Source organism: Cajanus cajan, chromosome 7 (genome assembly GCF_000230855.2).
Source record: "Cajanus cajan strain Asha chromosome 7, NIPB_CcT2T_4, whole genome shotgun sequence".
NCBI lineage: Eukaryota > Viridiplantae > Streptophyta > Magnoliopsida > Fabales > Fabaceae > Cajanus > Cajanus cajan.
The window spans coordinates 13,463,203-13,473,143 of record NC_138523.1 but is presented as its reverse complement, the minus strand read 5'-3'; the positions used below and the strand labels follow the sequence as shown (position 1 = coordinate 13,473,143).

The window sequence follows — 9,941 nt, the reverse complement described above, 5'->3', positions numbered from 1 at the left end:
TGCCTGGATCTCTGGATTTCTGAGGTAGAGACTTCTGTATAATAGCACTGCAACCTGCCTCAAGCTCCACAGTCTCTTCTTCAAGAACTCTTCTCTTCTTAGTTAACAATTCCTTCATGAACCGAGCATACGTGGGCATTTGCTCTATGGCTTCAGTGAAAGGAATATTAATCTGGAGCTTCTTGATGATATCCAGAAATCTCAGGAATTGCCTTTCTTTTTCTTTCTTGGAAGGAGCGTGAGGGTAAGGTAAGTTTTTTACAAGAACTGTAGAATTGACTTCCTTGCCCCTCTTTTTATTCTTCTCCTTCTTAACTTCATTTTTCTCTTTTATTTTCTCACTATTTACACTCTCACTCTTATTGTTTTCTCCCTCATTCTTCTCACTTTCTTCCTCAACCTCCTTCAATTTATTATTTTCTCCCCCATTCTCAACACCCTCATTGTTCTCACTCACTCCAACATCTTCACCAACTACCTTCCCACTTCTTGTTATTATAGCTTTGCAATGCTCCTTAGGGTTAGTCTTGGTATTGGCTGAGAATGGGCCTCCAGACATGTCAGCTGATTGTTTAGCTAGCTGACCCACCTGCACCTCCAAATTTTTGATGGATGCCTCTGTATTCTTCTGGTTGTTCATAGATACATGCATAAACTGGTTCAGAGTATCCTCCAATTTGCTGGTTCTTTCATGCATGGAACGATAAGCAGGCTGATGTTGTTGTTGTTGCTGTGGTGGCCTATTGGATGGCCCAGCCTCATTCCTCCATCCATAGCCCTGGTTGTTATTGTTCCTCCAACCTTGATTTCCCTGCATATAATTGTTAGTATTATAATTATGAAAATTAAATTTACCTCCTTTTTGTTGGTTGCCCACATAATTGACCTCTTCTTCATATGGAGTTTCAGAACAGTGACCATTGGGATGATCTCCCCCACAAAAATCACATTTTAAAGAAGAATTTGCTTGAGTTGAAGAAGAAGCAATAGCATGAAGCTGTTGTGGAATCTTGGCCATCTGCTTAGTCAGTGCTTCAATCTGTCGAGATAGCAGCTTATTCTGAGCAAGGATTGCATCATTAGTACTAAGATCAAGAACTCCTCTTTTATGAGATTGATGTCTTCCATGCTCTGCTTGGTGATCAGAAGATGCCAAAGATTCTATGACTTGAGTGGCCGCCTCTGGACTCAGTCATCATGGTGCCACCAGCTGCTGCATCCAATAACATCTTCACGTCAGGCTTGATTCCATTCACAAAGAAGTTAAGTTGAGCTATATCCTCAAACTCGTGGTTAGGACATTTTCTGAGCAATGACTTAAATCTCTCCCAGGCTTCACAAAATGGTTCATCTGCACCTTGCTTGAAGGTAGTGATTTCTGATTTGGCCTTAATATACTTAGATGAAGGATAGAATCCATTCACAAACTTGTTTTCCACATCACCCCAGCTTGTCAAACTTTGATTTGGGTGAGATTGTAACCAAACTTTAGCTTTTCCTGTTAAAGAGAATGGAAACAACCTCAAATATACAGCTTCCTCATCACCTTCAGGAATTCCCATTGTTCCACATAGCTCATAAAAATTTGAAAGGTGTGAGTATGGATCCTCATGATCAAGGCCAGCAAATTGTTGTGAGCAAACTAAAGTAAGGAAGGCAGGCTTCATCTCCATGGCTCTAGAAGTATTTGGAGCTGCAATGCTAGAGAAATGCCTAGGACCATGTTGTTGTGCATAATCACCTAGGGTCCTTCTAGGATGCCTAGCTGGTCCATGTCCACCATTATGAGTGCCTGTTCCTTCTTCAACCATTTCTGTTTCGAGGTGTGGTTGATTTGATGAAGTAGAAGAACTCAGAAGATCTTGCTGTTGTTTTTGGAGTCTCTCTAACTGTCTAAGCCTTCTTGTTCTACTGTTGTTCCTCCTTGCCGTTCTTTCAATTTCAGGATCGAATTGTAATTCTTCGGCAGGAGTTTTCCCTCGCATGCAAATTCAAGAAGTCTGCACAGCAAGGTGAGTCCACAAATACAACAAGACAATTGTATCTCTATATATTATAAATATTCACACAATGAATTATTTACACAATTACAAAATCACAAGATTAAGAATTACTAAATAGCACCAAATCCCCGGCAACGACGCCAGAAACTTGATGAAGATTTTCGCTAACCACCACTTGGCAAGTGAACCAAGTTTCGAAGTAGTATTCAAATATCGTCCTCAGGGATTTGAGTGTTTAGTAATTCTTGCTCTAATGATTTAAATGAGAATATTGTTATGATTGCAAATGAGTGAAGATAGATTAGAACAACACAATAAAATAAAAGTAGTAAAGACAATAGTTAAGAAACAAGGATTGGTTCAGAAGCACTTGCTAACTCGTAGATCTTCTTAAAATAAATGCGATTCTAATTCCATTATTTCCACGTTCATTAAATAATCCAACAAGATTCCTCAAGGTTGAATCCTAAAATCATTAAGCTCAAAACATGATTCTTCTATGTTTTGAGTTTAACACTTCGCATTAAGAACAATAACTTGAACAATGTGACTAACCAAATCAAGTCTATTCCTAGATCAAGAAATGATTAGGTGCAAGATTCAGTTCGGGTTTTCAAAAACGTTTTCCAACTGGATTCAAAAACCAAAAATCATACAACAGGTGATCAAGCCGATATAAGCATTAAGAGAAGAATCAATGCACAAATAATGAGATCAAAATGCATATATTTAAGAAGAAGAAGAGTTAGTAGTTACATCCAACCAATCCTCAAGGAGTTTAGCCACACATGGCCATTACAGGATCAAAGAGTGAAAAGAAGAAATTACAAAGCAAAGGATGAAGAAATGGAGTTGATCTTCGTTCCCAAAGGATTCAGCTTCCAAATCTCTGTTTTCCCTTCGTTCTTCCCTCTTCACGTGCTTCTCCCCTGTTTTTCTCTGTGTTTTTCGTGATTTTCCTGATACCTCCTTTCTCCCCTTTTTTTCCTTTTATACGAGCTCTAAAACAGGGCACAAAGTGATTTTTTTAACTATACCGTTGTGGCTGTAGACCCACAGCTATGGCTGTGGAGAATCCTTCAAGATGAAGCAAATTTTGGCGCTGCAGCTGTAGCTCCGCAACCATGGTTGTGGAAACTCCTTCATGATTAAGTAACTCCCTGAGCTGTAGCTGTAAGACCACAGCTATGGCTGTGAGTCTCTTTGGCTTTCCTTGATCTCCCAAGCCTCAACGCTCAAGCTTTGGTCATGCAGCTTTAGCTTCAAGCCTCTGGAACCAAAAATGAGCATTCCATATTTCCACAGCTATAGCTGCAGAACCACAGCTATAGCTGCAAGTTTCTGGCCTTCAAAATTTCTTTCCAGATTTCCACAGTTATAGCTCCAAAACCACAGCAATGGCTGTGGAAATCTGTCTTCTCAATTTTCCTACAAAAAATGGAGAAAAAACATTAGAATTTTGCTACTACTCTTCTACCCTTTTAGTATACTTTGATTCTTCCAATTTAGGGGCAAAATAACATATATAAATATCTATAAATACCAAAAAGAGTAACAAAAGTTGAGTGTAAATCATACATAAAAGACACTCAACACTGACCAAGGTATGTTTACCACTCATTTTTTATCATTTGAAGACCGTATTTATCTTTTGGATTACTCACACTCTTTATATTTAACATTGGAAAAATGCCCTCATCATTGTTCATTTGGGGTTTTTTTTTGGATTATTTGCACTTTTTCAGATTCATAATCATTGTTTGAGATTGTTGCCATTCAATCTATGTAGTGGGAATGCATATATGAAATTTTTATTCCTAGGTTGTAGTAAGCATATCGAGAGGTTGTTCTGCCGCTTGTTCCTAAATATGGGTAATATCTTCTAAAAATTTCTTGGTCCAATTTGACCTAGCTGGTGAGCGATCCTAATTCGCGGCAGAAAACAAGAAAGTAAACGAGCTTACCTTTGTTTGCTTCACTGGAGATGCAACATACAAGGTAATTTCTTTTATTTCTTTTATTTAAGAATAACACCCCTTTTGTCCCAAATAGTGGTGCCCTTTGTTTTGAAATTGTAAATGATCATGATCTGCCTTTAAAATAGTTTTACATCATTCTTTTTTACACATACTCAAATATTTCAATGCCATTAAAATTGCGAAAACAAAAAGAATATATATTTTTAGCTAAGCAATTCTTTGCAAATATGGTTTCAGGTGTAGTGTGTGAGGTTGGGTGGCAATAATATATGTATCTTTTTTTGCTAATTTTATAAGAAAGATCAAAGTCTCCAAGTTTTAATTTATATTTTAGCCCTGTTACACTGTTTGGAATTCAAACAGGGGAGCACATTCATGTATGAGGAAGAAATTGGTTTGCATTCCATAAAATTTTTCAAAAGTTATTTGTTTTTAATATCTAATTTTAGTGTTTCGATTTCATTAAAAATTGATTGCTGGAAAATGGCAGGGGAAGAAGTAATAGTAAATTGACTTTTAATGAAACAGTTTAAATTCTGTTTCTTGTTAATGTTATTTAAAAAAATTAATTTTATCAAATGAACTTGTAATTGAGTTTTAATAGTATTATAGATAAGTAATTTGAGACTTGAAAATTGAAAAATGTTATGGCAGACTCCATAGGAACTTTAAAATAGTGTGAGTATATAGATTACAACATGAAAGGAGATGAAACTATAAACTAGTCTAAAGTGATAAATTTTGTTTCTCTATAGGAACTTTAATTGTGTTGATTTTTCTTTTGAAACACGTTATTGAATTGAAATCACAAATGGTTGAACAAAATAAAAAAATAGAGGAACAAAATAAAAGACTCGAGACAATGATGAATTTTTTGCACAGAATTATCAAGGTCAAGGGCTTCCTGACTTGCCTATATTTCAATCTTCACCGGTAATATTTTAAATTTGAATTAATTTTATAAATATTTAAAATATAATTTATATTTATAACTAAGTTTTATATTTAATTTTAGGTATCTAACCAAGGAAGTGCAAAACCGATTAATGTCCCTAATCATTCTCCAACAAATTCTCAATATAGACAATAAGGTTATATTTGTTAGGGAAAGATGTTGACCTTTTTGTTTTAGAAAAATCAATATTTTGTTGGATATGTTTTTATTACTTCTTAAAAGTCATTTTGGATATTACTAAACTATGAATGTTACTAAACTATGGATGTTGCTTGTTAGGAATTTTTTTGGATGACATGTTTATGTACATTTGCTTATTAATATATTAAATTTGTGGATTGTTTGTTCATTTTATTTTTTAATATTTATATAACTTTTGCATTTCAAAATTCATATATAGATTGAAATATTATACATGGGTAAAATATATAAGGTAAATAAAAAAATATTTTTATTAAAAAATTGATTAACAAGGGTTAAAAACCAATGGAAAAGCTTAAAATTAATAGGGGTTAATGAACACCAAGAAAGTATCACTTGTTGATCAACCAATTGAGATGCTAATGATGGTTAAAAATCATTCATAAGTTACAGGGATTTAAAAATTATTAGTACAAACAAGATATTAAAAACATAGTGTGGCGTTAATGAGGGTTTACAACCCCCGGTAAATTACAGGGGTTACATAAACAACAGGTAATGTGACGACATTAACGGGGGTTTAAAGCCCGTAGTAAATTATGGGAGTTACACAAACAACTAGAATTGATGATGGTGTTAATGGGGGTTTACAACCCCTGGTAAAATACGGGGGTTTTATGAATCGCAGATATTGACTATGTCGTTAACGAGAGTTAGAAAACCGCGGGTATGTCATGCATTTTCGGGGGTTGTCAAAAATTGCTGTAAGTTAACTGTATTTTTTCTAGAGGTTTTAACCACGGGTAATGCCAAAAATAACCCACGTTAACTGTATTTTTTCTTGTAGTGATCCTTGAGTTGTTTTGAGATGTTGATATGTTTTCTCTTATGTTTGGAGATGATACATGATGCCAAATCTTGAGGCTCTCCTGTATATGAATTATTTATATTCATGTTATGCACATTTGTGTATATGTTTATCTTTTGAAATCAAGTTTATCCTTATTGTTGTGTATTTGAATGTAATGATCATGTACTTGACATAAGAGCAAACAACAAATAGGTTTTTTGGGAGCTATAATAAAAGATAACAAGTGCCCATGTTTAATTGGCAAATAATTAACTAGAAAGGATTTCACCGATTTTGTATATAGATAGACCAACTTAGGATCTTTATATGATCTCTTTGGATATAGCTAGAGAGGATTTCATCGAATTCGTATCCAATGAAAACATTTCTTATTATAAGAGATAAGTGGAGTAAATCATATCCTTTTAAAATATTGATAAAAACAATTAATTGTCAAGATTAAATCTCAATTATAGACATTCCATTACAAGATTATTACTATTATCTCTTCCACAACTATCAATATTACTACCACCCACTACTACAAATGTCACTACCATCATTGTCATCATTATCATCGTCGTAGTGGCAATAATGAAGGCAGCGAAAATAGTGGTAATGGTGGTAACAATGCCAACAACCTTGCTTTCCTTATCATTGTTATCCTTATCACCAACACCACTATCATTAAGTCACTTGCTATTAGCAACAACAGCCACAATAATAGTGACAAAGATGGTGGTGGTGGCAACTGTCACCACAACTATCATGGTGACGATGGCGGTGGTGGTGATGATAATGGTCATAGTAATGGCGACGTAGTCTTCACCACCACCATCGTTATCACCATCATTGTTGTTGTTGTCAACACCACCATTATCACTGGTGGCAATGACGATGATAGTGGTAGTGACAACAATGACAGGTGTAGGGACAATGATTGTAATGGTAATGGTGTCATAGCTGTCACCACCATTATCGTCATGACCATCGTTGTTATCATTGTTGCCACCGCCATCATTGTCATCGACAATAGTGATGACAGTGGGTGAAGATGATGTTGATAGTTATGCAAGGGATAATATTAATAATCTTGTAAGGGAGTATCTATAATTGAATTTTAATCTTAATCATTAGTTATTTTTATTTATAATCTAAAGGCTATGATTTACCCCTCTTATATCTCATAATAAGACATACTCTCAATTGAATACGTTTCATATATATATATATATATATATATATATAGAGGAGGGTTCAAACGACACCAATGTAACTTTTACTAAGTGTTACACCGCTCAATAACTTTATATTAAATGTGAATTTTATAAATCCAAACGTTAGATTAAAAGTTCATATCACTTTATATGTGTATATCAAATTTTGTTAAAATTGAACAACAACTTGAGGGTAATCAAAGTGTTCATATTTTAGTTTATTTTGAAATAAATATATTACGTCAATTTTGTTTTATAAGAATGAAATATCAAATCATCTTAGATTAATATAAAATTTTGTATATATGATCTAAGAGTAAAGAACTTTCAATCTAATGGTTGGATTTACAAAATTCACATTTAATATAAAGTTATTGAGCAGTGTAACACTTAGTAAAAGTTACACCAGTGTCGTTTGAACCATCCTCATATATATATATATATATATATATATATATATATATATATATATATATGTTTATATAGGTAACCAGAAAGAATCTAAAAAAATAAATGAAGTTTTTTTAAAAAAAAATGCAATATACATCGGTTGCCAGTAGAACTGATGTAGGTTTGTGTGCACATCTACATTGGTTGTTGGTATAACCGATGTAGAATTGTGGTAAAATCTACATCGGTTTTACTTACAACCGATGTAGATTTGTACGCAAATCTACATCGATTGTCAGCAAAATTGATGTAGATTATGCATAAATCTATATCGGTTTCAAAACCGATGTAGAAGTGTTTGTATTTCTATGTCGCTCTATTCTACATCGATTTTATAACCGATGTAGATTACCTTCCAGAACCAATGTAGATAATACATCCTGTAGTAGTGGGATCTTAATGTATAAATATATTTTTTTTTAAAGAAAATCATATGATACTTCATTATATATATTTAAATCAGCATATGAAATATTTTTTTTTAATTATCCATTAATTTGAATTAATGAAACGAAGTATCAAATAGCTTTTAAATTTCTAAAAAATTTGTAGACTTGATCTATGCATTAAGACTTGTTATTTCAACGGTTGGATCATTGAAATTTAATATAGAACATGTATTATTGATTGAAGTAATGGATTCCTCCTTATATGTGTGTCTATGTGTGCGTGTGTATATATACTTATACATTTATATATACATACACACACACACACACACACACACATATATATATATATATATGTGTGTGTGTGTGTGTGTGTGTGTGTGTGTGTGTGTGTGTGTGTGTATACACATGCACACATACACATATATAGGGAGTGTATAAAATGAAAATGTCATTTTATGTGAGAATGAAAATAATCAATCTCAATCCTTAAATTGAAATAAATGACTTAGATTAAAAGATTATAAATAAAGTTACCACGTATCACCATCATTATACTTTTCTTTATTATTGTCATTTTCCCTATTATCATTGGAATGACTATCACCATTACCACCACCGGCAGCAATGTTTGTGGTGATGATGGTGGGAGGTGAATGGGTTAAAGAAATTTGGAAGATTAATATGATAAAAGTGAGATACCATGATATATTTTAATTAGTTTTCAATCACGGCTTTTTATTACAATCTGATGGATGAGAGTGATTGTTCTCATTCTAACATAAAAATGTCATTCTAAGAGTATACATCCACTATACATGTATGTGTGTGTGTGTGACTATAATCCCATAAGGAGATTTGTTTTGAGATGTTATAAGCAGTATTATAAAAATTGGATCAGACTGACTAGTTGAACTGAGAATCAATGCTTACATTGGAACAATTTGCTTATCGATGATAAGGTAATTGAACTAGATCAAATGGGATTAAATGACCAATTTTCTCAAAAAATTGATGAATCGATCCAAATTCTGAGAAAATAAAAAAATCTAAAAAATTGTTTTTTAAAAATAAAAATATTGTGTTTAGGCTTTGTAAAAGTTGCATTTTGAAGTGTTGATAACTTGAATATGAATTTTGGATGTTGATGTTATTTATATTTTAATTTTTTAACTTATTTATGGAGTTGAATCATTGGCTTTAATTTAATTATTTATGAACTTTATTATTATGAATTTTAATTTAATTTTAATTTTGGATATTGAGTATTTTATGATGACAATATTTTTAAATTTGAAATATGGAATTGTGTTATTATGGTAAAAAAAATTAATTTAAAATATCATTTAGTATGCCAATAATTGTTTTTTCAATATAGATTGATTTAATTAGTACAACAAGTGATCCACATATTTGAACACTAAATCATCAAATCATTGTTTCAACTAGTTTGTTAACCAATTTGATTTTTATAATATTAGCTATAATGGATTTTTATGTTGTCAGATAATTGTATATTTTAGATAATCCCTAAGACCCCCTTTATATATGTATATATGTTATCCTTTATCTAGAAACTATTATGTTTGAGAATCCTTAAGACAGAAAATTTAAATATGTGATGTTCGTTCTATTATACCCGTGTAGTGTGTGACACTTTCTATCCCTCTAGCTAATGTATATAATAAACAATTTTAGTAATAAAGTCTTAAACAAAAAAAGGAATAATTTTAAACAAAAGGTCTATACATGGAGAAATCACATTCAATCTATAATACAAATACTTCAAAGTTGTTGTTGAAATGAAAATACCAAACGATAAACATGAAATAAAAATAAAGAAAAATATATTAGCTTTCCAAAAGTCATACAAGTCTTATAAAAACAAAAGATTCCTAAACACAAAAAGATATTCCAACAAAGCTCTGATGTCACATTCCTATTAGAGTCTAAACCT

At 32.4% G+C, this 9,941-nt stretch overlaps 1 non-coding gene across 1 annotated transcript; it reads left to right on the top strand.

Moving 5' to 3' along the window:
• The first annotated feature begins 1,284 nt into the window (after nucleotides 1-1,284).
• On the top strand, nucleotides 1,285-1,391 carry LOC114914977 (small nucleolar RNA R71). Its single transcript, XR_003802816.1, has one exon. It is a non-coding gene; the product is annotated as a small nucleolar RNA R71 (small nucleolar RNA).
• Nucleotides 1,392-9,941: the final 8,550 nt, after the last annotated feature.